Source organism: Lissotriton vulgaris, chromosome 12 (assembly GCF_964263255.1).
Source record: "Lissotriton vulgaris chromosome 12, aLisVul1.2, whole genome shotgun sequence".
Classification (NCBI taxonomy): domain Eukaryota; kingdom Metazoa; phylum Chordata; class Amphibia; order Caudata; family Salamandridae; genus Lissotriton; species Lissotriton vulgaris.
Genome location: NC_141700.1, coordinates 307642806 through 307669475, shown reverse-complemented (window position 1 = coordinate 307669475; position 26670 = coordinate 307642806).

Below are 26670 nucleotides of genomic sequence, written 5' to 3'. Positions count from 1 at the left end.
GCATTTGTTCGGCGCAGGCTGCCAAAGGAATGTGCTCATAACGTGAAGATGTTTTTTTCCCCTCCTGTGACTGCGAGAGCAGTAGAGACATGTGTAATACAATACCAAAGGTTTACAGTGCGTGAGATGCAACCCAACACTCAGCAGGAACAAGTGGTGCCAACACAGGCTCTCTCGGCTGCTGCTGTCCAATCAATACATTGACATACAAGCGAAAGAGGGCAAGATGTACTAATGGAACAACATTAGAAACGCAGAACTGATAAATGATATATATGAAAGCTGTATTCAAAGCAACAAAAAAAATATATGCTAAAATGATGGTGCATTAACAAGAGGTCAGTGCACATCACAGAGAAAAAATGAAAACAAGATGGACTGGAGCAGTTTGGAAAAATATGACGGAGCACGTTGTCATATGGTGCTTTTGGGATAATGAGGTACTTGATTTGGAACTGACCTTCTCACGTCCATGCTACTGACCCTATGGAAGCTCTGGTATTTTTGCAAACCTCATTTGGAAGTAATTCGTTAGTGGTTTGCCTATACCGTACCATGGGGCATATTATCAAGGGGGTTTATCTCCGCTTTTTTGGCTTTAAAAGCCAAGAAAGCGGAGATAAAATTATCTCCCTATTACCTAGCTGTCGCTAACACCAGTTAGCGACAGCTAGTAGGAGATAGCGACCATCTTGGGCCCCACTTTGCATGTCAGTGATATTTATCACTAATGACATGCAAAGTGGGCGTGCCAAGATGTTAGCGACTGAAAACAGTCGCTAACATCTCTATCTCCTATTACCAACTTTTGGAGATATTCGCGCTAAGCGCGAATATCATCAAAAGCTAACACCTGCCCAGAGCAGTTCTTAGCCATGTTATCCAATGGGAGGTGGATAACATGGCTAAGAGCATTAGCTCGGTAATGCATGAATATCGCGGACTTTTCAGCGATATTCATGCATTGCGCCGATTTTTATCGCATTTGCGATAAACCTTGGTAAGGTTTATCTGCGATAAAAATCGCCGCAGCTCAGCGTTAATTTTTTTACGCTAACCAAGCAATAGCGATAAAAGTAGCATGACACGTTTTACAGTAAACATGAAAACAAATATTCAAATGTCATTTTCTTCTTGCTCCATCAGTCGTTAGATCTGTTAATCTGCATTTTTAGATTAGTGAAAAAACATCAATTCTGCATGTGCAACTCCATTTATTCAGATGCACTTGTGCTAACCTGGTGACTCCATGTCATTGAAGCAGCTCTGTGCTGGTTCTAGTATTTTTTAACAGAATTGTTCCCCTGTTCCATGAGTGAGCAGCTCACCCAGGGAAGGTTTGGTTATGTGAGCTGTGATAGGCGTAGTTCTGACTAGGCCTGGGCAGTGAACTCCTCTCCGTTTGCGGCGTTCTCCGCCTTCCAGGCAGAGTTTTGAAAAGTTTTTTTCACACTTGCACTTGCAATGTAAAGTAGTCGAACGCGAACTAGGAAAATCCAAGGCTAGACCACCTCCCAGCGGGATTTCTCAATGAGGGCGGTCGCGGATGGTCAGATCCCTTGCATTGAGAAACCTTCCGTTCATGACGAGGAGCTGCCGCTCAAGTAGAACATCTACCTGAGCTGCAGAAAGAAGCAGCGCCCTCTTGCTCTGCGCATGGGGCCACTTGCTCTGATTTTCCTGCACGGGACAAACACCTGGCAATAAAAATCAGCACTTCGCCGCTAGTGGAATTCCGTGCAGCGTAGTTTTTTGACCACGCAGAACTCTGTGAACTCCACCCAGGTCTAGTTCTGACTTTAAAATGGAATAAAAAAGGACTAAAAGCATCTGAATGCAAAAATAAAAATCAAACCTTGACTGGATAAGCTATTCACGCATGGAGTTGATAAGCTTGAGAGCGCTGACTGAATCGCACAAATGCAACAACTCCCACAATGCGCTTGCAAGTTATGTGGAAATAGTATTCTAGAAACTTACGGCCAGATTCATGAAAGACCCGTTTTGCGAGTCTGAAATAGCGATTCACAAGGAATCGCTATTACAGAATCGCAAAAAGGGATTCATGTAGGAATCGCAAAATTAAATGCGATTCCTACAGATTCCTTATTTGCGATTAGCAATTTGCTAATCGCAAATAAGATAGCGATTTGAAGGGTGCCAGGCGTGTCCAAAGGACACCCTGTAGCACCCCTTAAATGCACCTTTCAACAGGTGTTGCGCACACACATGTCCTAAGGACATGTGTGTGTGTAACATGCAACTTAGAAAAATGCTTTTAAAAGCATTTTTCTAAGTTTTCGCTATTTACCACGAGGTTTGACCTCGCGGTAAATAGCGGCCGAAATTTGCGAATTCGCTATTTTAAAATGTTTCAAGAATAGCATTTAAGGAATCTCTAATAGAGATTCCTTAAATGCTATTCCTCGCAAATTTGCGAGTTTCTAAATAGCGATTTTTGCATTTGGGATGATGAATCCCAAATGCAAAAATTGCACTCGCAAAGGGCCAGATTCTCAGAATCTGGTGGAGTTCTGGACTTTTTGGTTCCGTCCAGAGGTGTCAGGGAACAACACCCGAAGACCCCGGAGTTCCACCTGCCTTGGTGCACAAATAAACAGAAACACGGGCTTCTCGATGGTGGCGTCAAAGACCAAAGGTTTATTACTGCAGGGACACAGAAGTCACAGAAACCACGCATGGGCAGTGTCTAGGAGCCTGTTCGATTTGTACAAAGAGGGTTGCTCCTTATATACTAAAAATTGGGCTTCAGGCAAATTCTTCACATGTTAGTACATTCCCAAACCTTTGTGTCCTAAACAATAAATATTTGGCGTTGCACAGGAATCGTCAATAATATCTGATGTCAAAACATTACAAACGAGGGGTTCCCACTTTTCCATCATAATCGCATGTCAGCTTTTCATTCAAGACCCGGACCGCCTCATCGTAAATTTCGTTACCTCCCCCTAATAAAGGCCCAGAAGGAAAGGAGCAGAGCCAGGTGTAGGAGATAGAAAAGCAGGATAAGGGATGTTTGTGGGTTGTAAATGGGCAAGGCTACCGGCTTCGGCCGCCTAATCGTGATCAGGCCAACGGACACAAGAACCAGTATAGCAGGACTGGCCTCGGGCAGAGGAGGCAGCCTTTGTCGAGTCATGCAGTTACAGCGTGTTCTGTTCCAAGGTGCACGTGTCACTAAAGAGGTGAATCGCCGGCTAAGCCTACGTGTCCTTAATTGAAATGAAGTGATCAGAGGTTATTGCGTATGTGAGGGCAAGAAACACAAAATGGCTGCCATGATCTAAGATGGATGCCATGGGTAGATCAGAAATGTGTTTGTAACAGGAGTACTCTTGCTCGTAGCATAGCGAAAACACCAGGATATGCTAAATGGATCATTTGCGGTTCGCTGATACCAATATTATGTATTTCCGACAATATTGAAAACACGGGTTCAAATTGTCACGGAACCTCAGACCCTCCTTTTGCCCTTACATAGGCAATTACTCAGTCTATGTCACAATCTAGTTCTATGCTCATCAGGTCAGTGACATGTTGTTGTATCATCATCCTCTCTCGTGCCTTTTCTCCAAACGCAGGTGGTTTTCTAAAACAAGTTGCAGCACAAAGACTACACAGAGCAGGACCACACTGGATAATCAGGCAGCATGAGAATAGGAATACTAAGATGACACCAATGACCATTAGAACCTTCCATCCCCACGCTGATATCAGAGTCCAAAACCACTCCATGAAGGACCAGTTTCCCTTGTCTACATGAATAGAGTCGGAAATCTTATGTAGCTTCGAGATCGCCTCATAGACTGTTGGAGCATTATTGGGAATAAAGACACAGCAGCTCGATTGGATCATTCTGCATACCCCACCTCGATCTGCAAGTATTACGTCTAGAACCATACGGTTCTGCAACATCATGAGTCTATCCGCCTGAAGCTCAGCTGTCAAATTGCTAAGGGCACCAGCAGTTTCGGTGATAGTAGATTCAACTACCCGTGTTAGCTGACGTATGTTTCTACTATTGGCCATAGGCCGCCAGAACGGAAGGAAGCCTTTGAAGAAGTCTCCAGCTTCCTGACCAGCGGTATCTTCCTTGCTGAAGACACCTCTTGCTACTCTGGTCTTGTGATAATCGGATGAAGCAGTGTATGTTGGAGGCAACAATCGAGCAATATAACATGAACCTGAAAAGTCGGCAGGCAACCATGTATACGCTCTGTCTAGACAGATGAAGTAAGTACCCCTAGCAGTAAGAAAAGCAGGGGAAGAGTTAGACGGAAACACGTAAGTCTCTACGCACTCACTCCTCCCTAGCTGAGCTCTCGGATTTCTCCCATTACCTTGCAAACAGACCTGACCTCGGTGAGGTACGACCCAGATTGGAGTTGAGCTTTTACGCTTGCTTTCTCCCAAACTGAGGCGATACTCTGAAGAGTTCCAACTCAAATATACTCGCAATTCGTCTCTAGGGTAAGATGGAGTATTATTGACGTCTTTGATCATGTCAATAATTCCCTGGACTAAAGCTTTGTTGGCAGAGTTATATTTAGTGGAACGTGGTGGACGCGGAGGATAGGTTTCAAGGGCATAAGCAAAGATGGTTTGAAGGGCCTGAAATGATCCATTGTAGCTAAAAGGCAACACTAGATAGGGAATGCCTTTATCCATAGTGTGGGGTATCAAGCCACACACCCAGCAGTCTGTAGTGTTAACTACCAGTTGGTGTTGGTGCAAGAGCTGTACAAAAGTGTTATTGATGAATTCTGAGCGTCGAGCTTGCTCATGTTCAGGAAACGAGTGAAAAGAGTGTATAAAAGAAACAGTAGAAGTAGCAGGATCAAGGGGAGGTACTGTAGTTACTGGTACAAATATTAAATTTATACCAAAGACGATTCCACCCACCAACGTTATCAAAACAATTAAAAATGTAATAGCACATTGCATCAGAAAACATTTACTATGAAGTATTCTGTAAAGTCTGTTTCTGCGAACATAAATCACATTTTCTCGTTGCAGCGCAGGAAGCTCCATCTTCTACAATCCGCTCGCGTCCACTGATGATGTGTACGTAGATGAAAATGCCTCTATCAGCCCTGGGAGTTCCCAAAACCAACAGAAAGATCGACCTTGTGTCTGACCTCCGCAGATTCAACTAGGTACACAGCCACGACCCTACGGCTACCCAGACGGCAAGGCAATTTTAAAAACAATACAACAATAGCAACCTTCCTGGCTGAAGGCAAAAGTTCAAGAGTTCAAATATCACAATAGGCAGTTTCCTGCTTTATTTGTCCATATTACGAGATCGTAAGTTGTATCTTAGTTTTGCAGGAATCGTTTGATCAGGAAACAGTGTGTTGTCAGTAGAGCTTGCAATGTTTAAGTTCGCAGATGGCAAAGTTTCTTCTGATGCAGAGGGCAAGTGTTCAGGAGTCAAAGAAGTAGTAGTTTCAGGAGGAGAGTCAGAGTTCGGAGTGTCAGTTATCAATTCGGCATCGCTGAAAGGAATGAACTTGGGCGTTTGTTCAAATTCAGAGGCACCAATTCCCTTCTTCACCCAGTCGTCGTAAGGAAGTGGTAGAGGCACCCGTTTGACATGGGATGCATGAATCCAATGCTTGCGACCAGCTACACGAACAGCGGTTCTCGTTCAAGAAACACCTGGAAGGGGCCAACGAATCTTGGTTGGAGGTTCTTCGTCCTCGTAAAATTTCGTACCACAACGTGGTCACCTGGTTTCAGTTGATGCCCTGGACTCTCCGGAGGCTTTGGCAATGCATCGAAAACCTGTTGGTGAATAAGACTCAATTTAGCAGTCAAGTCGTAAAGGTAGTCAATTAACATTGGATATTCTAGAGAACAAAACTCCTTTGGCCTTGGCACTCCCCAAATATTAGCGGGACGACCAAATACAATTTCGTATGGACTAAGCCCTACTCTAGAATGTACAGTCGCTCTCGTGGATAACACAGCCAAAGGTAGTGCGTCTGGCCAGGATAAACCCGTGGATGCCTGTATTTTAGCTAGTTTTAGTTTGAGGGTGCCATTGTAACCCTCAACTAAACCAGCAGACTGGGGATGGTTTGCACTGTGGAACTTCTGCTTGATGCCCAGACCGGCACACACACTCTGCATAACTTTCCCTATAAACTCACTTCCATTATCTGACCATACAATCCGTGGCATTCCAAACCTAGGGAAATATTCTTTGAGAAGAATTTTGGCAGTTGATAGGGCAGTATTGTCTTTTAGTGGATATGCTTCGATCCATCTGGAGAAAGCACAGACTACCACCAGGACGTATTTTAAATTATTGCACCGATCCATGTGAATGAAGTCTAACTGAATCACTTCAAAGGGGCAAGAAGGTGGAGCGAAGTGACCAGCAGGAGTTGGAGTTCCCTTGCCAGGATTATGCATCAGGCATACCATACAATTTTTCACCACTCTCTCTGCACATTTACTAATCCCATCATTCTTCCAAACCGGAGCCAACATCTTACAGATTCCTTTAGAACTTATATGCGCTACTCCATGCGCCATTGTCACCACTGCAAGCACATACGCATCAGGCAACATCCAACGCTGTTGTTCCGACAAGTCAATCCAACACCCACTCGAATCCAACTTTCCCGTACTTTCTCTCCACGCACGTTTCTCCTCCTCAGTTGCCTCTTTCTGAATCTCTTTCACACTTTCCACTGTATCCTCACACATCCCAGACTCAGAAATCCATCTTGCAGATGTAGCAACATACATTCTACTCATCATATTTCTAGCTGTCTGTTTGGCAGTCTCGTCCGCAAAAGCATTCCCACGACCAACATCATCCGTGATTGCTTTATGAGCACTACATTTCACAATTGCAACTTCAGTCGGTAAGGTTAGAGATTCCAACAAGTCGTTAACTAGCTGACCATGTTGAATCTTAGTCCCGTGGGACGTAATGAAACCTCTTTCTTTCCACAAACGGCCAAAACTATGGGCCACGCCAAATGCGTACTGACTATCTGTGAACACATTCACTCTCTTTCCCTTAGCTAAAACACACGCTCTTGTTAGAGCGATCAATTCTGCAGCTTGGGCAGAATTCTGACTCACTCTTGCAGTCTCCACAATCGTCTTCAAAGTCGTTACTGCGTAAGCAGCAGTCACATCACCATTCTCCAATTTAAAACATGACCCATCCACATACAACGTGCCATCTGGATCTAACAATGGGGTGTCTTTTAAATCAATTCGTCCTTTTGTCTCTTCCTCCGTTCTAAAACAACAATCATGGGGCTCGGAATCACTCGACTCTTGATTTGCCGGCAACAGCGTTGCTGGATTCAATACATTACATCTTTTGATCTGAATATGACTCGCTAGTAATGTCAGCTCGTAACCAGATAATCTCGCACTGGTAAGGTGTTGTGTCTTGGTTCGATTCATGAGTGTGTCCACAGCATGAGGAACCATAACCACCAGCATGTTATTCATCACCAAACCAGCAGATTGTCGAATGGAAGCCGCAGCTGCCGCTGTAGCTCTCAAACAACTAGGTAGCGCTCTAGCTACTGGATCTAATGTTGATGAAAAATACGCACAAGGGCGTTGTTTATTGCCAAATTTCTGTGTCAGAACACTCAACGCGCAACCTTCTCTCTTGTGAACGTAGAGCGTGAATGGTTTACTGTAATCAGGTGTACCAAATACAGGAGCTGAACATAATGCTTTTCGTAACTCAGAAAAACTCTCCTGACATTCATCAGACCATGGCACCGGACTCGGAACATTTTTCCCAGTCAAAGCTACCAACGGTTTCGCTAAAAGGGAAAAATTTGGGATCCACTGCCTACAGTAAGAGGTAATACCTAGAAAGGCACGTACTTCTCTCTGCGTGCGAGGAACACTCATCTGTGTAATTGCTTTTATTCTTTCTGGGGTCAACTTCCTTCCCTCCTTTGACAAGAGATGACCTAGGTAGGTCACTTCTTGGCAGCAGTATTGCATTTTCGAAGGTGATACCTTGTGATTCAAATTGGACAAATGATGCAATAAAGAAATCGTAGCTGCTTTGCAAGTTTCCTTGTCATCGGCAGCCACTAAAAGATCATCTACATACTGCACTAAAGCAGAACCTGGAGGAAGTACAAAAGAATCTAACTGACTTTTTAATGCTTGACTGTAAATAGATGGGCTCTCACAATAGCCTTGTGGAGCGCGTTTAAATCTGAAACTTCGACCTCCTAGACAGAAGCCGAAAATATCTCTGCTTTCCTCGGCTATTGGAATGCTGAAAAAGGCATTTTTCAAGTCAATGACTGAAAACCATGTTGCTGTAGCAGGAATCAATGTTAACAAGGCAGTGATGTCTGGAACCACAGGAAACTGTGGAACCACAATTTTATTAACCTCTCTGAGATCAATGACGAACCTATATACTGGAGGTTTTGTAGGATCGGTTTGTTTCAAAATTGGTAGTACAGGACTGTTACAGACATTTCCTCTAGTTTCTTCTACCACACCTTTCTTAATCAAATCTTGCACAATCAGTAAAAGTGCACGTTCACCTTCACTAGAAATTTTATATTGAGGAATTCGTGGAAATTTGACATTTGCTTTCAGAGTGACTACATATGGTGGAATTTCTAAAAGGCCTACATCATTAGGACCAGTCGCCCAAAGAGTATCAGGGAGTGAACACAGCTCCGGCGGGAGTGCATCCATTGACAAGTACATCGGGGAGGTGATTCTTTTACCCAACGTAAGCTGTACTCCTTCCGGAGAACAGTACAATGTCGCATATAGGCGTTTTAACAAGTCTAAACCAAGCAGATTTTCATTACAACCTGTCGTCAAAATCAAGGGTGCTTTCAATTGACACGGTCCAACAGAAATAGACAAAGGACCAGATATGGGGTTGTAAACAGGGGCGCCTGAAAAACCTACAGAAACATTTGTTAAGCCGGACAAAGGTGCGCCAGGGAGTTTCGCATGAATGATAGAACTTTTTGCGGCACCAGTATCCAACAGAAACGGTTCGACTACACCTGATGTTGCTACTGCGACATAAGGCCCACTCTGATCCACTGGAACTGATACTACTCCCTCTCTCTGTCCATGGCTGTCCTAGTACCCATTTTGTTGAAATCCCTCATCTACTTCACAATAGTCTTCAACATGATACTGTTGAGATCTATTTTGTTGGGCAGACTGTCCATTTCGCTGATCAAAGTGATTGGAAGGGCGATCATTTGTCTGTGGAGGCATAGCACCTCGCCCTCGACCTCTAGAATTCTGCACAAAACCACCACGACCTCTCTGAGCTGCTGCTGCATTATTTTGCGCTAAGATCGGGCACTCATTTTTGTAGTGACCTTCTTTCTTACAGTACGCACACTGATTCCATTGATACTGAGGCCTAGGTGAGCTATAATCTGTCCTTTGATACGAACTTTGCTGCGTATTAGTCTGATTCGTGCGAGGCGGATACGCCTGCTGCAAAAGAACCTTAGTCTTTAAATCTTTCGTTTTCTTGTCTGATTTCTCTTTCTCTTCTTTATCTCTATTTTCATAATACTGGGCAGTTGCAAGTATTTGCGCAGTTGTAGAGACAGCCCACGCACTTTCGGAATCTTTTAATTTATTACATAGCTCAGGTAACAAATTGTGCACAAATTTATCGACAAACAATCTCTGTCCTCCTTCTGTACTCATATCCTGACCACTGTGATCTACAAAAGTCTCTTCGAACCTCGTGAAAAAGTCGGAGACACTTTCGTCTTTCTTTTGCCTGCATGCGGACAACTTGTCCCAATTAACACGTAATGCTGGCATTAGAGTCTTCATTAAGTCGATTATCCTACCTGGAAGATTAGCAATTAGAGGCTCGGGTTTGGAACCACCTATTTGCTGACCATCTGCTGCAATAATAGCTGCCCAATCACCACCTAGGGCAACTGGATGATTCTCTTTACGTATTTTAGCCCAAATTGGTTGCGGTACTACATTACCAAATAACATGTCAATGTCCGCCAGATTCATTACACAAGCCTCAACTGTCTGCGTTAATTCTTTATAGTATCCGGCAGGATTTTTACGCGGGTCTGGCAAGGCCTGCTTCACTGCTAGCACTTCGGCTCGCTTCCATGGAATGTGTATCCACACTCTCTGGAATTGCGCCGGAGCGGCTACAACACCATTTATTGCATCAGCTTGTACAGCTTCGCGCCAAATTGGAGGAACCTCCCTCATTGGATATTGGCGATTTAGCTTCATACTACTTTTCTCTAAGTCTCTCGGTGAACGAAGTGATGGATCATTCCTATAACTTAAAATCAGTTCCATCGCTTCTTTTATATTTTGACCTACTATCATTCCTGCAGCAAACTCTTTCTGAATTTTAATTAAGTCTTCTAAATTCGATTCAACGTCATCTTCTTCTACTTCCTCACGTAAAAGCGAGCACATCTCGTCAAAGACATATCGTTGCGTTGGTTCATTCCATTGCATAAATGTATCTAGTACATCTCTCGTACTATATCTCCTACTCTTCAAAATCCATCTGAGAGCCGTGGAATCTAAAATCCCCCGTTCCTCAGTACTTGGAAGCTGACTACGCCTTTGTACAGAATCAGAAGTGGGAGTCTTAATTAAGGTTTTATAGAAAGGAGACAGAATGTTAGAAACTGAATCAGTGATTCTTCGACGAACAGAAAGTGGAGTCAACATACTAGCAGACGCAGAGAACACAGTAGAAGTAGGAATAGATAACGGAACAGTAGGTGTAAGCGATACAGGTATAGGTAAAGAAGTCGGCAACCCAGGAAGAGGAGGTGCCGAAGGGATATTCACATTAACCACAGGAGGTACAGGAACTTGATTCTGAGGGGCAGGAGCAGGAATACCAGGTTGTCCAGCAACCGGCAATTGAACATTCGGTACAGGTGGAGCCACAATACCCTGTGCATACGGTGGTGGTGACTGTAACAAGTAAGACAACAGAGGATCGTTTTCGGGGTCCTCTAGTATCTTAGTTGTACTCGATGGCAAGGCAGGATAGCACTTGTCGATTGCTAAATTATGCTCTCTAATGGCCACCTCTACGGCCTTCTCAGATTCGTTGACTTGCAGCTGTTTAGCCGCCTGTTCTAAAGTCAACTCTTGCTCTTTCTGTTCTTTCTTCAACCTTTTAATTTCTCTCTGTTTGGATTCTTTTCGCCAGTAACGGAAAGAATCAAACATTGCCGGCCGGGCTTTCTTCCTAAACAATTTTGCTTCTAAATTGTCAAGGATTTCTGGTTCAAAACTACCATGTAGTGGCCAACTAAGGACACCATCCTTTTCAGTGTATCGGACCCACACCTCATTATAAGATATAGGACCCACACCATGCTTACAATACAAATCATATAGAGGAGTCCCAATCGGAGGAACCAGACATGAGTCCTCCAATCGTGAATCACTGTTGCAACCGAAACACGACAACATACAATTTTTCCGACTTACCATTTTTCAGTCCGGAACACAGAACAGACAAAACAAGAAACAGATATGTGCACCTGAACCAAGAACTTAGGCCTACCAAAAGCGAACTGATGTATCGATACCCAAACTAAACCAAATAGATTATCGTAACCAGAACAACCAGTGATAATCTTACGAAACAAAACCAAACCAAGAACCGAAAAAGGATTCTAACAACCCTCACGAATTAACCAGCTAGCAACCACTAAATACTTAACTGAGGCACTGAAGACGTCACCAAGGAGAAACCCGTCACGTTTCGCTGTACTAAGGACTGCACCTCGGGTCCAAGACAGGGCGACGGTCAAGGCAACGGCCCACTGCAGCCGTCCTGAACGGGAACCCTCGTGGAAGAGAACGTCGGGCCACTTTTGCGATATGCCGGGATCGATGAAGTGGGGCGCCTCCCTCAGGAATCTTCACACGAAGCTCCTCGAACTCTTCAGGCTTTTGGACCGGTACCGAATGACGTCGCCCGACGTTGGGCGCCAATTGGAGTTCTGGACTTTTTGGTTCCGTCCAGAGGTGTCAGGGAACAACACCCGAAGACCCCGGAGTTCCACCTGCCTTGGTGCACAAATAAACAGAAACACAGGCTTCTCGATGGTGGCGTCAAAGACCAAAGGTTTATTACTGCAGGGACACAGAAGTCACAGAAACCACGCATGGGCAGTGTCTAGGAGCCTGTTCGATTTGTACAAAGAGGGTTGCTCCTTATATACTAAAAATTGGGCTTCAGGCAAATTCTTCACATGTTAGTACATTCCCAAACCTTTGTGTCCCAAACAATAAATATTTGGCGTTGCACAGGAATCGTCAATAATATCTGATGTCAAAACATTACAAACGAGGGGTTCCCACTTTTCCATCATAATCGCATGTCAGCTTTTCATTCAAGACCCGGACCGCCTCATCGTAAATTTCGTTACCTCCCCCTAATAAAGGCCCAGAAGGAAAGGAGCAGAGCCAGGTGTAGGAGATAGAAAAGCAGGATAAGGGATGTTTGTGGGTTGTAAATGGGCAAGGCTACCGGCTTCGGCCGCCTAATCGTGATCAGGCCAACGGACACAAGAACCAGTATAGCAGGACTGGCCTCGGGCAGAGGAGGCAGCCTTTGTCGAGTCATGCAGTTACAGCGTGTTCTGTTCCAAGGTGCACGTGTCACTAAAGAGGTGAATCGCCGGCTAAGCCTACGTGTCCTTAATTGAAATGAAGTGATCAGAGGTTATTGCGTATGTGAGGGCAAGAAACACAAAATGGCTGCCATGATCTATGATGGATGCCATGGGTAGATCAGAAATGTGTTTGTAACAGGAGTACTCTTGCTCGTAGCATAGCGAAAACACCAGGATATGCTAAATGGATCATTTGCGGTTCGCTGATACCAATATTATGTATTTCCGACAATATTGAAAACACGGGTTCAAATTGTCACGGAACCTCACTGGCCCTTTGCGAGCGCAAATATGAATGATGAATCAGGCTGTTAGTTTCCTGGTTTTATTGAGTATTCTAGTCAGACAATGAAATGTATTGAAATGGGAGTTATGCTGTAACCGATGTACGAATGTATAGGAGTGGAATCCGAAATGGATTGGGTAATAATAAGCATCTATTCTCTGTCATGGGCGCCAAGAGGTCTCGAGGGGCGTGGCATGCAGGCCGATGAAGACGGACGCGTGAGAGCCAGGCTTGCCGATTATCCTTAATAATTGCTGACACCCCGATGCCGGGGGCATGAAACAGACCCTTCGCCACTGCTGGGTAACCTTTGGGCTTGACGATTGAGGGACTCTGGCACCTGAGGCACGGCACTTACTGTGCTGTGCGGAAAATAAGTCTTTGGCTCCGCGATATCAAGATGACAGCGCTCGGTGGCTGGGAGCGCCCCGAGTCCGCATAGCAGCTCTTCCTGCTTCCCGGGAGTGCCTACCTGACCCGGGGGGGAACCAAACTGCCTGACGGATAGCTGGAGGGGCGGTCTGGGTGAGCACCGGGAGGTGCTTCTCCAGCCTGGCCCCCGGAAGGTCCCACCGTCCGGTGGTCGCTCGTCTCCTTCATTACAAGGATAGGGATTTTTTGCTGCAACAGGCACGCTCTTCTGGGCCATATTCAGTGGATAATAGCAGAGTGTTGATTTTCCCTGATTATACATTGGAGGTCCAGCGTCACCGCACATCCTTTTTAGCTGTTAAGAAGGCATTGCCTGATGAAGGGCTCCAGTACTCATTGATGTTCCCGGCTCATCGGTGAATAGTATTGGATGTAAAACTCACTTTTGTGATGATCCCAAGGAGGCTTGAGACTGGATTGAATCCTACAAGACAGGCCGCGGGTTGACGGAATGACGACGCAAGACTCCCCCGGGGGAGCGGCGTTCGCAAAGAGCCAGACGGACAATGCATCGCTGTAACCCTCCTGCGGACACCTAGTGCCTCTCAGATGGAGGAGAAGTCTGATGCACTGAGAGTGGTGTCAGAGCTATTGCAGGACCATAAACTGCCGTCTGGAACAGACACTAAGTCGAAGAAGGGCTCTTATGTGGCAGTCTCGGATGAGTCTCAAGATGACAGTGTTAAGTTGCCACATGTTACTTTGGGGACAGCAGATGATCTTATTTGATTGCTCTGATACCTATTATTGCCTCACTTTCGCTCTCCCTCTTTCCTCTGGTCTATCGCTTGGCGCTTATTCTATTCCCGGTATTGCAGGCAACGCTCTGACTTTTTATGACCGTTTTATGCTGCTGGGATGGAGGGGTGGTGGGGGTAGTTCTCTATGCTCTTTTATGTGAGCCCCCGAACAAGGGGTAATTGGTGTTATTAGAAGCATGGGCGCTGCTCTGGTTGTTGTTTTTGTTGCAAATCAGCGTCTGCTTATAGCCCCCTCCCCCTAGATCCTCTGTAGCTCATAGAGGATACTGAGTGTGTAGTGAGTTTGGAAGAGGTCTAGCATTGTAGTGCCTGTTCTGGGGAGGGAGGGTCACAGGTTTTTCTTGTTTAGTATTGAGGAATTGTTTGGGCTTTTGCGTATCTCCTTAAAAAGGTTTATAGGGTACTGTGCAGTGCTTTATCATGGGATTGTTACTTGAATTAAAAATGTATATTGTGGAATGTCAGGTGCATGCATACAATGGTGCGTCGTCATAAGATACAGCAATATTTAGTCCGTAGAGGGGTTCAGATCGCACTCCTCCAGGAAACGCACATCACACGACAAGAGGGTCTCACCCTGCAGTGTAGATGGCACGGTCAGCTTTTCTCTACAGCTTATTCTGCCTTTCCACTGGGAGTGTTAACATGAATTAGGGCAGGGGTTCCTTTTTAGCCTATGCAACAATTGGTGAACCCAGAGGGGAGATATGTGATGGTCGTGGGTCGACTTAATGGCAGGGAGATAGTGCTAAGCAACATATATGCACCCAACACGGAACTGTCTGGGAAATTGGCACCATATTTGACGGGGTCTGTGATTATGGTGGGGACTTTAATTCTATTCCTAATGTATCCCTGGACAGGTCTCATCCCCCTCTTCCAGATGCCCCTATTCATAAGATTTCTAAGGCTAGAAGGGATTGGCAACATAGATGGGGGTTAGTTGATACATGGAGGGTACATCACCTGGGTGTGCGCGATTGTTCCTTTTTTCAGCAGTGCACGAACTCCATGTTTGCTTAGATGCGATACTGTGTTTCCCAGATATTCACGCAGCAGTCAAGTATAGTGAGTACCTCACTCGAACAATCTCAGATTATAACCTGTTACTCTTACGGATACACTGGGCCCAAACGTGCCCCACAATCCCGACATGGCGCTTAGCCCCAGAATTGTTAAAGGACCAGGCCATTTGTGCGGTGGTGAGGGATGGCGTTACTCAATATTTCCTCGTGAATACTGGCTCAGCGTCCTCAATTGCTGTTGAATGGAATGCCTTTAAGGCTGTGCTACGGGGTAATTGTATTACCAACATGATAGGGGTGCGTAGGATGCTCTTACAGGACATAGAGACTGCAGACCAGCGACTGCACGAGGCGGAGCAGGGATGACCTGGACACCTGGATAGGCAGCAGAGTTTATTGGAGGTGAGGCAGGGGAAGTTGCCACGTGGGTTGAGCGGCTGCACTGTTTTGATTATAAAAAATGCGTAGCATGCGCTCATGCAGAGCGTGATAAATCTGGACCGTTGCTGGCGTGGCTAGCCAACCCCGCTAGGCGGGGTATGGTCATTTTAGAATTATGAAGCCCGTCGGGGAAAATTTGCTATACCCAGCAGGAGATTAATTACAAATTGATTGCTTATTATTCAGACCTATATAGGAGCAAAGTGATGCCGAATTATGCTGTTATTTGGGAGTTTTTAGCTAGCGCTGCTCTTCCAAAACTTGATAGGACACAGGAGGAGTTGATAGGGTAAGATATAATGATTGGGGAAATTTGGGGAGCGATTAGGCATATGGCATGGATGAAGACCCCTGGGGCGGATGGTTTGACGATTGAGTTTTATTTGATTTACATAGATCTTCTGGCTCCCAAGTTAGTAATATTTTATAATACAGCAAAGCATGCAGGACAACTGCCTGTCACCACTCGTGAGGCCATTATTATCCCACTTCTGAAACCAGGGAAATCACCCTCGGATAGGACCACTTATCGTCCACTGTCTAAAATGACTACTTATCATAAGATTTTAAGTCGGATTTTAGCAACCTGGCAGGATTTATCCCAACAAAGAACACAGCCATAAATGTGAGGTGCCTGATTCCAGTATTGGAAGCTGACACTTATGAAAAATCAGCCGCCGCCATTCTATCGGTTGACATAGAGAAAGCATTCAATAGTTTAGAATGGCCTCATTTAGTTCAAGTCATGCGCAGGTTTGGCTTGGGAAATGGTTTTGTTGATTGGACGGTGTTGTTGTACAAGCATTCTACTGCACGGGTGAAAACGGGGGGGCCTGATTTGGCTGCCAGCGTTGGGGGCCACATGACGAGGCAGGGCTGCCCTTTCTCTCCTCTGTTGTTTGCCCTGACCATGGAGCCCTTAGCGGCCCAGGCCAGGACGGGCAGCGATATCTGGGACTTTGTGTACAGGGTCAAATCCATTTTATTGCACTATATGCCGATATTCTACTCATGTTTTTAGCTAATACAGCTGATGCCCTTGCTGGAAGAAAGAGGTTGCTTCATGACCTTGGCACTGTTGCTGGACTATGGATGAATTGATAAAAGTCTTGCCTATTCCCAGCTGCTCCATTGGTTGGTGGCCTTCCATGTACTGATGTCGTGCAGTGGTAACATCGTTGTCTGCCGTATCTGGGGACCGAATTTATCATTTTCAGTCAGATTTATTGGAAGGTAATGTGGGTCGGGTCTTCCGGGGATTTAAAAGTAGCTTTGACTTCTGGAACACCCTACCCCTCTCAGTTGCTGGCCAAGTGGCCCGCCTCAAGATGATGACCCTCCCCAGGCTGCTGTACTATTTTAGTACCATCCCAGTGCGCATACCGGCGTTGACTTTGAAACAGCTCCAATCGATGATCACTGGGTTTCTCTGGTCTGCTGGCAGACGAAGGGTGGCATTGAAAACCCTAACGAGGCAAAAGTCAGAGGGTGGACTTACAGTTCCTGATTTTGAGACCAATTAATTGGCAGCTCTGCTACAGTGGCTCACCCAGGCAGTCGCGTTGGAATTTAGAGAATCGGATGACCGGAAGGGCATGCGGGGATCTGGGCAGGTACTCTCTCACATTATTTTGCAACTGCTGTTGAGGCTTAAGGCACTGACACACAAGTTGAGGATGTTTTGGCTCTGTTGGAACAGGAGCCAGAAAAGAACGTGTCTACTTATGCACCTGAGATCCCTTTAGCAATGTGCACTGTTCTGCCGCATGGGAGCAGCTGGGCTGTGCTGACCGACTGGAAGGAGAGGGGAGTGTACACAATGGAGGACTTGTATGAGGACAATGCCTTGCTTCCCTTCAGTACGTTGCGGGAAAAGATACGTCCTGCCTCGTGGGGACTTTCTGTTCCATTCGGCCTTCATTGCGGCCATACAAAAGCATTGGAAGGTGGGGGTTATCTGAACCCCAAATCTCAATGGTCTGCCAGTATGTAGTATTAGCAGCGGGCATCTTTAAGGCAGTCACCTGCCTATACAGGCGTATGACGCACAAAGCCCTAACTCTGCTGCTGACACTGCAACAGAAGTGGGAGGTGGACTTAGGTGAAGAAATGCTCGATAAGACGTGGGCTGGACTAGTGGAGCGGGGGTGGAAAAGCACTTGAAATGCTTGTTTTCAGCTGGTGCATTTTTTAATTCTCTACCGGCGTACTTCACCCGGCTAAAAGTATTGCATATTTCCACACAGGTTCAGCAGCAGCAACTCGGAAGGTGCGGATTTCCATCACATGATGTGGGCCTGTCCCCAGTTTGTGACGTATTGGGAAGTGATGGTTACGCTGCTGTGTGACATCACTTAGAAGGACATAGAGCCAACAATCGGTACTTGTCTACTGCACTGGTTCCCGTATACCTCTAAGAACAAGATCGCCAGTAAGTTTTTGGACTTGGGCCTTCTCTTGGCTAAAAGAGATATTACGGCACATTGGAAATCCAAGAAAGATCCAAGTGTTCAGAGATAGAAGGCCAAACTCCTAAAATGGACGGAAAGTGAAGGCACAGTTAGAGTACAGTTGGAAAGCGTTAGCAATTCTGCTGAAAGTTCCGGAGGTTGAACAGGATGCGGACTCCACAGCTAGGGATTAGGTTGTTGTGTTCTGATCAAGGTGTATTCACTAATTGACTACCTCTATCTGGGGTATTCCTGAGTTTCTTTGCCTCTAACAGCATTGTACTCCCAGATACTGGCTGCATTATACCTGTTATGTACTCTTTTGGGCTACACCTTGCTTTTACCATAAATGTTGATATAAGTGATAAGCCGGGGAGGGTAAGGGATAAGTGAGAGGGGGGTAGTTTTGTTTCCTATTCTTAAATGTGTGGCACGGGTGCTTCCAGTATGCTCTTCATTGATAATTATTGTCTTCGTGGTGTGATAGCGGGCCAGAAAATCAGGCAAGGAGGCCGAATATAGTGGGCAATGACCGATACTTTATTCCAATACCAGTACTTGCCAAATCAAATGTCACTGGGGAAACACCAAAATAACAAGGCTCCAGAGTATGACGGCTCGGCTTCTTCCTGGGTCACTCTGAGGTTGCTGGGTCTTCGGGGAGGTCCGGAGCTGGGGCGGTCCTCGGAGGTATAGGGGAGAGAGAAAACAAGGGAGCAGTTAATCCGACCGGACTATAATACACGCGAACCGCAACCGATATCCGGGTCAGGTGAGGGGATTAAGAGCGACCGTGAGGGAGGGGAAGGTACGGCAGGAGGTAGGGAAGGAAGGGACAGGGTATAGAGAGAGAAAGGGTATCTCGTGACTGGTCCGTGAGGGAATGGGCTATCGCTAAGGTGCTATACATGTGGAGAAGTGCTATACAGAATGAATACAGTGTTGGGCCAGGCCTGGTGATACTAAAGAGTTCTATATATATATACAGAGCACCTAGTGTGCTATGGAGGTTGTTCTACGGTACTCACACGCTCCGCCGCAACTCTCCGGTGAGTTGCGGCCGCTCTCCAGCTACCTCCTGTGGACTCCACCAGTCCTCACTCCACACGTCTTCGGCTTCTTCGGTCTCCTGTTCCACTTCCAATCTGGTCTGAGTCTCCTGCCACGAGATCGCTGCTCCGACGCTGCTTGGGTCTCTGCTTCCGCTTTTTCCAGTGTCGGGGGCTGGAGTGGAGGAGGGACTTCCGGGGTCACAAGGTTGTGTTTCCTGAGGGAGGTTGTTCCTGATTGGATCCTGTAAGAAAGGACAGAGGGGTGGGGTGTAGGTTGTCATGTCCGTATCTAGGGATGCCTCGGGCCGGATTCATGATAAGGAGAACGTCCGAGTTGAGGAGGCTCAGTCGGGGCATGAGACGATGCCGCATCACATCCCCTTCCCCTAGCTGTCCTTCTTGTACGGGTTAGGGCAATGGGATAACAGGAGAGGAAATCAGCGTTTCCCTGGTCCGTCCCCTTCTGATGGATAGTTCTGAACTGGTATGGTTGTAGGGACAGGAACCAGTGGAGGACCCGGTCATTATGTCCTTTATTCCAGGCCATCCACTCCAGAGGGGCATGATCTATATTTATGAGAAAGTGCCTTCCATCCAGATAGTAACGGAGACTTTCAACAGCCCACTTTATGGTGACAGCCTCTTTCTCCACGACTGCATAGTTCATTTCCCAAGGAAATAGTTTCCTACTGAGATATAGGATTGGTCTCTCGTTTCCATTGTCAACTCTTAGGGACAGTACTGCACCTAGACCTTGATCTGATGCATCCGTCTGCAGCACGAAGGGTTTGGAATAGTCTGGGCTGATTAAGACAGGACTGGAGGTAAGGGCATACTTGAACCTGTTAACGGTCTGCCAGAGTATAGGAGAGGGGTTCCTCAAATCAACGTCTGTTCTTGCAGTTTTCTTAAGTAAGCCTGAGAGGGGGGCAGCCCTTTGGGAAAAATCGGGTATGAACCTTCGGTAGTAACCGAGCAGTCCCAAAAACGCTCGGAGGTCTTTTCGTGATTGGGGGAAAGGGAGAATTGGATGGCTTCAATTTTGTTCTTTTGGGGTCGTATAACACCCTCGCCCAGGAGAAAGCCAAGGTATTTTACTGTCTGGGCTGCTAGAGTGGTTTTAGAGGGGTTGATGGTGAACCCGAATGCTCCCAGGGAGGTGACAACCTGGTACAAGTGGTTTAGGTGTTGTTCTCAACTATCGCTATATATAATTATATCGTCCAAGTTTGCTCCGGCGTATTGGGAATGGGGTTTCCGGATATGATTCATAGCTCTCTGAAAGGTTGCAGACGCGCCATGAAGGCCGAAAGGTAAAACAGTGAATTGGTACAAACCCTCCGGGGTGGAAAAGGCAGTCTTTTTTTATCCAGTGAGTTTAGGGGTATCTGCCAATAACCTTTGCATAGATCGAGTGTGGATATATATTTGGCCTTTCCTATTTTTTAGACCATTTCGTCTACTCGAGGAAGGGGGTAGGAATCGAAATTGGATATCTTATTCATCTCGAGGAAATCGATGCAAAACCTTATTGATCCGTCGGGTTTGGGTACTAGAACGATGGGGGAATTCCAGTTGCTTATGGAGGGCTCGATGATCCCCATTCGCAACATCTGTTCTATTTCTTGTCTTATGACTGTTCTACGGGCCTCCGGGACCCGTTAGGGTCTTAGGCATACCACCCTTCCTGGTTCGGTTTGAATTGCGCGTTCTATAACCGAGGTACGCCCCGGAGAGGAGGAAAACACATGTTGTAGGGGTTGTAGAACCTCCTGAGGTTCTGTTTTTGTGGTTTGGGTAACTCGGGATCTATACAGGTCTCAAAGGGGATAGGCAAGTGAAGGTTGGAACCAGATAGGACCGGTCGGGTCCTTCCCATTTCTTGAGGTGGTTTATATGGTATATCTGGGTAGTACCCCGTGTGGGGTCCAGCTCCAGCTCGTAGGTAACAGGGGTCACTTGTCGGAGAATGGCATAGGGGCCCTGCCACTTGCCTAATAGCTTCTGGTCAGAGGATGGCATCATTAAGAGGACTTGATCACCAACGGCAAAGGTACAGGTTTTGGTGACCTTATCGTATTACTGTTTTTGAGAGGCTTGGGCGCTTTCCATGTTTTGTCGGACTATGTCCCTAATAAGAGACAGATGAGTTTTGAGGTTCTCTACATATTCCGGGAGGGGTCGAGTACGGTCGGGTTCTGCCTCCCAGGCCTCTTGGGCCATGTCCAGAAGGGTACGGGTAGGACGACCGTACAACTGCTCGTAGGGGGAATATCCTGTACTACTCTGGATTTTGCAGCGGATGGCGAACAGGGCCAACGGCAACATCTCCTCCCACCTTCTGGCTTCTAGGGCCAACATTTTCTTGAGTGTTTGTTTTAGCGTGGCGTTGTACCGCTTGACTAACCCATCCGTTTGCGGGTGGTAAGCGGATGTTCGGATCTGTTTTATCCCCAATTGTGAGCAGACCTGTCGCATAAGCGCAGACACAAAAGGGTTGCTCTGATCCGTAAGGACCTCCCTGGGAAACCCTACCCTGGAAAATATGGCGATTAACGCTTTGGCTATGCTTTGTGCAGTGGGGTGAAGTAGGGGTATGGCTTCGGGGAAGCGAGTGGCGTAATCCACAAGAACTAAAGCATAACGACAACCGCTTCGGGAAGGTATAAGGGGTCCTATTATATCCATGCCAACCCAGCTAAAGGGCACATCAATGAGAGGAAGAGGGTGTGGGGGGCTTTAGGTGGTCTATATCTGCTTTTTTTCTGGCAGACCGGGCATTCACGACAATATATCTTGGCCTGTTGGTGTATGCCCGGCCAATAAAACTTCTCTAAGATGGCCTGCCCTGTTTTCTCATCGCTAAAGTGACCCCCCAATAAGTGAATGTGGGCAAGGAACAGCACCTTATCCCGAAAGGGGCCTGGTATCAATAACTGTGGTTTTTGACGGGGACCGCCTTTTCTGTATAACAGTCCGTTTCTTTTGAAGAAATAGGGACCTACTTGTAAGGGATCTTCGTTCTCCAAAGCCTTTCTCCATGCTTCCTGTAGGTTGGAGTCTTCCCTTTGTGAGGCCCTGAATTCCCTATCCGTCTGCCAGGGATGTTCTTCGGGTAGTACGGGGCACTGGCATACTCTTTCCTTTCCTTTCTTTTCTCGTTTTGGGTTTTTCGAGGTCTGGGAGTCGGGACAGCAGGAGGCTGTTCCCGGGAAAAAGGGGCTTCATTCCACCATTGGGCCAATGAATCTGTTGTGTCTTGCAGAAGCCGCGGAAGACCTGAGTAATCGCTCCCCAAGATGGCCAGTTCTGGGAGATTAGGTACCAGTCCCACCGTAAGATCGGTTCCTGGATCTGCAGGATGTTGTACTCGTATCCAAGCAGTTGTATATCTCTTTGTATCCATTGGACGCATTGGATGGCAACCATGCCAGTGGGCGGACCAACAGGGGTTGAGAAGTCTTGAGGCCTTAGGACACTTTGTCTACAACTCGTGTCGGCTAGGGCGAAGACGGGTTGGCCATCAATGTTCACTGGACAACAAAACGGGGGAGGTGTGGCCCCGGAAGTGACGCATACATAGTTCTGGACGAGGCCAACCGCCATAGGTTCTTCCTTCTGTGGGCACGCACGGGCAATGTGGCCAAAACCCCCGCAATTGTAGCACTGAGGTCCTAGGTTGGGTGGTCGGTATAGTATAGGTGCAGGTAGGAGGGGAGGTGGGTCTGGTCTCCTTGGTAGGGGTGGTCGATGGGGTCGGACACCAACCGGGTTATGCTGTCGGCTTGGGTGTTCCTGCTTGGTTCTCTGGAGCGTTTGTGCTCGACTGTAGCAACTTGCTATTTCGACGGCCGTATCTAGCGTGAGGCGAGTGTGTTGCCTTACCCACCTCTGGGTGGCTAGATGTAGGGAAGCCAGGAACTGTTCCAGGTAGATCTTTCCGAGAATATTCTGTTTCGTGGAGGTATCCGGTCGAAGCCACCGATTGGTTAAGTCCTTAATCCGGAATGACAGGGCTCGGGCGTTTCTTGGGACCCTTCTTTGGCTTGCCGTAGTTTGACCCTGTAGGTTTCGTCATCGATACCCAAGCGTTCCAGGATACACTTCTTAATGTCCTCATAGGGTGTGTTACCCTGGATATTGGCTTGTTGATAAGCCGCCTGTAGATCCACGGTCAATAGAGGTCCCAGATATTGGTGCAAGCGATCCACTGGCCATGTGGCGGCCTGGGTTAGTCTCTAAAAATTCGTGAAGAAGTAGTCTGGGTCCTCCCCCGGTACATACTTCTGTAGGGCAACCGAAGGAAGGGAGGTCAGCGGTCTTGGTTGTCCCAAGGTGTCTCTTAGTTTACCCATCGCCTGGTCATGCGCGTCTCCCTGACCCTTGAGGACGTCAGGTAGTTGTCCCCTGTCGTCCTCCGCAGTCTTCAGGAATCGTTCTATCATCTTTCCTAATTGTTCTTAGGTTTCGGCCATTTTCTTAACTGCGGCCTCCACGCTTCCAGCGGAGCCCACTTCTGACACCACCTGTCCTCGTGGGTTGATAGCAGGCCAGAAAATCAGGCAAGGAGGCCGAATATAGTGGGCAATGACCGATACTTTATTCCAATACCAGTAGTTGCCAAATCAAATGTCACTGGGGAAACACCAAAATAACAAGGCTCCAGAGGGTGGCGGCTCGGCTTCTTCCTGGGTCGCTCTGAGGTTGCTGGGTCTTCAGGGAGGTCCGGAGCTGGGGCGGTCCTCGGAGGTATAGGGGCGAGAGAAAACAAGGGAGCCGTTAGTCCGACCGGACTACAATATACGCGAACTGCAACCGATACCCGGGTCAGGTGAGGGGATTAAGAGCGACCGTGAGGGAGGGGAAGGTAGCGCAGGAGGTAGGGAAGGAAGGGACAGGGTATAGAGAGAGAAAGGGTGTCTTGTGACGGGTCCGTGAGGGAATGGGCTATCGCTAAGGTGCTATACAAGTGGAGAAGTGCTATACAGAATGAATACAGTTTTGGGCCAGGCCTGGTGATACTAAAGAGTTCTATATATATATACAGAGCACCTAGTGTGCTATGGAGGTTGTTCTGGGGTACTCACACGCTCCGCCGCACCTCTCTGCAAAGTTGCGGCCGCTCTCCAGCTTCCTCCTGTGGACTCCACCAGTCCTCACTCCACACGTCTAAGGCTTCTTTGGTCTCCTGTTCCGCTTCCAATCCGTTCTGAGTCTCCTGCCACGAGATCGCTGCTCCGATGCTGCTTCGGTCTGTGCTTCCGATTTTTCCAGTGTCCGGGGCTGGAGTGGAGGAGGGACTTCCGGGGTCACGAGGGTGTGTTTCCTGAGGGAGGTTGTTCCTGATTGGATCCGGTAAGAAAGAACAGAGGGGTGGGGTGTAGGTTGTCATGTCCGTATCTAGAAACGCCTCGGGCCGGATTTATGATAAGGAGAACATCCGAGCGGAGGAGGCTCGGTCGGGGCATGTGACGATGCCGCATCACATCTTGCCATTAGCGGAACGACTGCCTTTGATGCTCTTGTTGATTGTTGCACCTATTATAATGTGGAACGTTACATGATTTCTGTTGCATATGGCTTGGTGATGACTCCCTGGGTGCGACCAGGGTAGGTTGATGTTAAATAAGCACATGATTGCCTTTTCATTCTGCACATGATGGAATGTTTTTGTTTTGGAAACAATAAAATATATATTTTTTTAAATGAGCGGCATGTTTACAAAAACATGTTATATTATGATGAATAAACACACACAGCACGTTCATCATTCTTAATACGTGTCTGCTTGGCGACGTGTCACACCACATCTCAATAGATTTTAACCGATATTGCAAGGCATAGCTTGTTAGACGTGGATAAACTCAGATTAAGGATCAGCAAACAAAGTCAAGTTTTCCTCTTCTTCTTTCAATGGGACATTCTACTTTTACACCATTGCCTTGGTTTCTTACTCTCCACGAGCTACCTTCCCACGGCCCAAGAGCATACAAAAAGTACAATATTTATTTGAAGTGGCACTACCATTAAAACAACATTAGGTTGGTTATCAGGAATCTGTCTGCTGCAAACAGAGGTCTCGGGTCCATTTTGTAAAAATAGAAGAATGTGCATGTATGTGTAACACAACACTGGCATATGCGCTGGGTGCTACACAATGTGATGTGAAGTGTCTTGTACCTTTGTCTCATGTGAACGTTTGGGTCTCACACATCATAAATATGCAAGGGGTCATTGACCCTGCACTTCACTACGGGAAGAGGTGTGGCGCTGTGGCCAGGGCGACTGACACTGGTCGCTGGGGCCCCCGGCACCGGTGGCAGGTCATGAGCATGGGAGGGGTTAATCTTCTCAAGAGCCCCCAGCGCCAGGATGCCTCTGGGTAGCTGTGCGCATTACAAATACTGTATTTATTTATGCGGTCATGAAAATTAAACTTAGCAGAGACAATGTATTCAAATACTTCTCTACCTTGTGAAAAAAAATTAAGAGTCCAAATAATTCCACTTTATACCTCTATAGCAGATTGTCCAGCCGTTTCTATAGTGAGAGCGACTTATGATAACTGGAAATAGTCTTGCGCTACTAATGACTTTGATCATTGTTACAGTAGTGACCATATCGGATACAGCCAAAATAGTGACCACACATTTCAGGTTCTTAGTAGCAACCAGTCAGATGTATATCACAAATTAAACCATACTTACATATATATACTTTCCTTCATAATGTTGTGTTGTCAGTATTCTGGATACTATTTTTGACACTCTAGGTTATGATAGAATATTGACCACCCAACGAATAAAACAAGATTACCAACTTCAATTTTAGGAAAAACGTTATCAATATTAAAAGCCTTCAGATGACTAATGAAATAACAACCACAGCAACAAGGGCCCACTGGCACGACGGAAAAACTAACAACTATAAATCTTCCTTACACACATGAATTTTCATTCAAAGAGCAGCTTTAAGTATGTTTTGGATTATATTCTAAGTTCCACAGGTTGTCACAGTGTGCAGCCTGGAGATGAATACTGCTGCCTTCCTTAATGTGGCTCAACCTTCTGAATGACATACTGTTCTGGGATGAACATCCGGGAGCTACTTATAGGATACTGGCGAGTTACCAGTAGCTCCTGAGCTACCGGTTGGAGACCCCCTGCTCTATACCACCCTTCCATAAGCCCCAAAATGACATATCTCAATCCTGCTCTCTCCATAACTCAACACACCTCTAACCATTATGCTCTGTTACTTTCAATTTTGGTCCTCTAGATCCTGCCGTTGAGGCCCTGACAAAGTCTGACAGGCAAATGGATCACCAGCTTCCCTGTAGCGTCGCTGCTTGGACTTATTTTGAAGGGCTGATGGGCTGTACAGCAGAACATACCTGGTCCCATATTACTGATAGAGTGCACTGCCCTGGCCTGCACAACGGCCCACCTTTAACTGGCTGCACCAGTCTCAGGCTGTATAACTTTGAATGTGGAGCGGCTCTTTAAAGCAGCCTGAT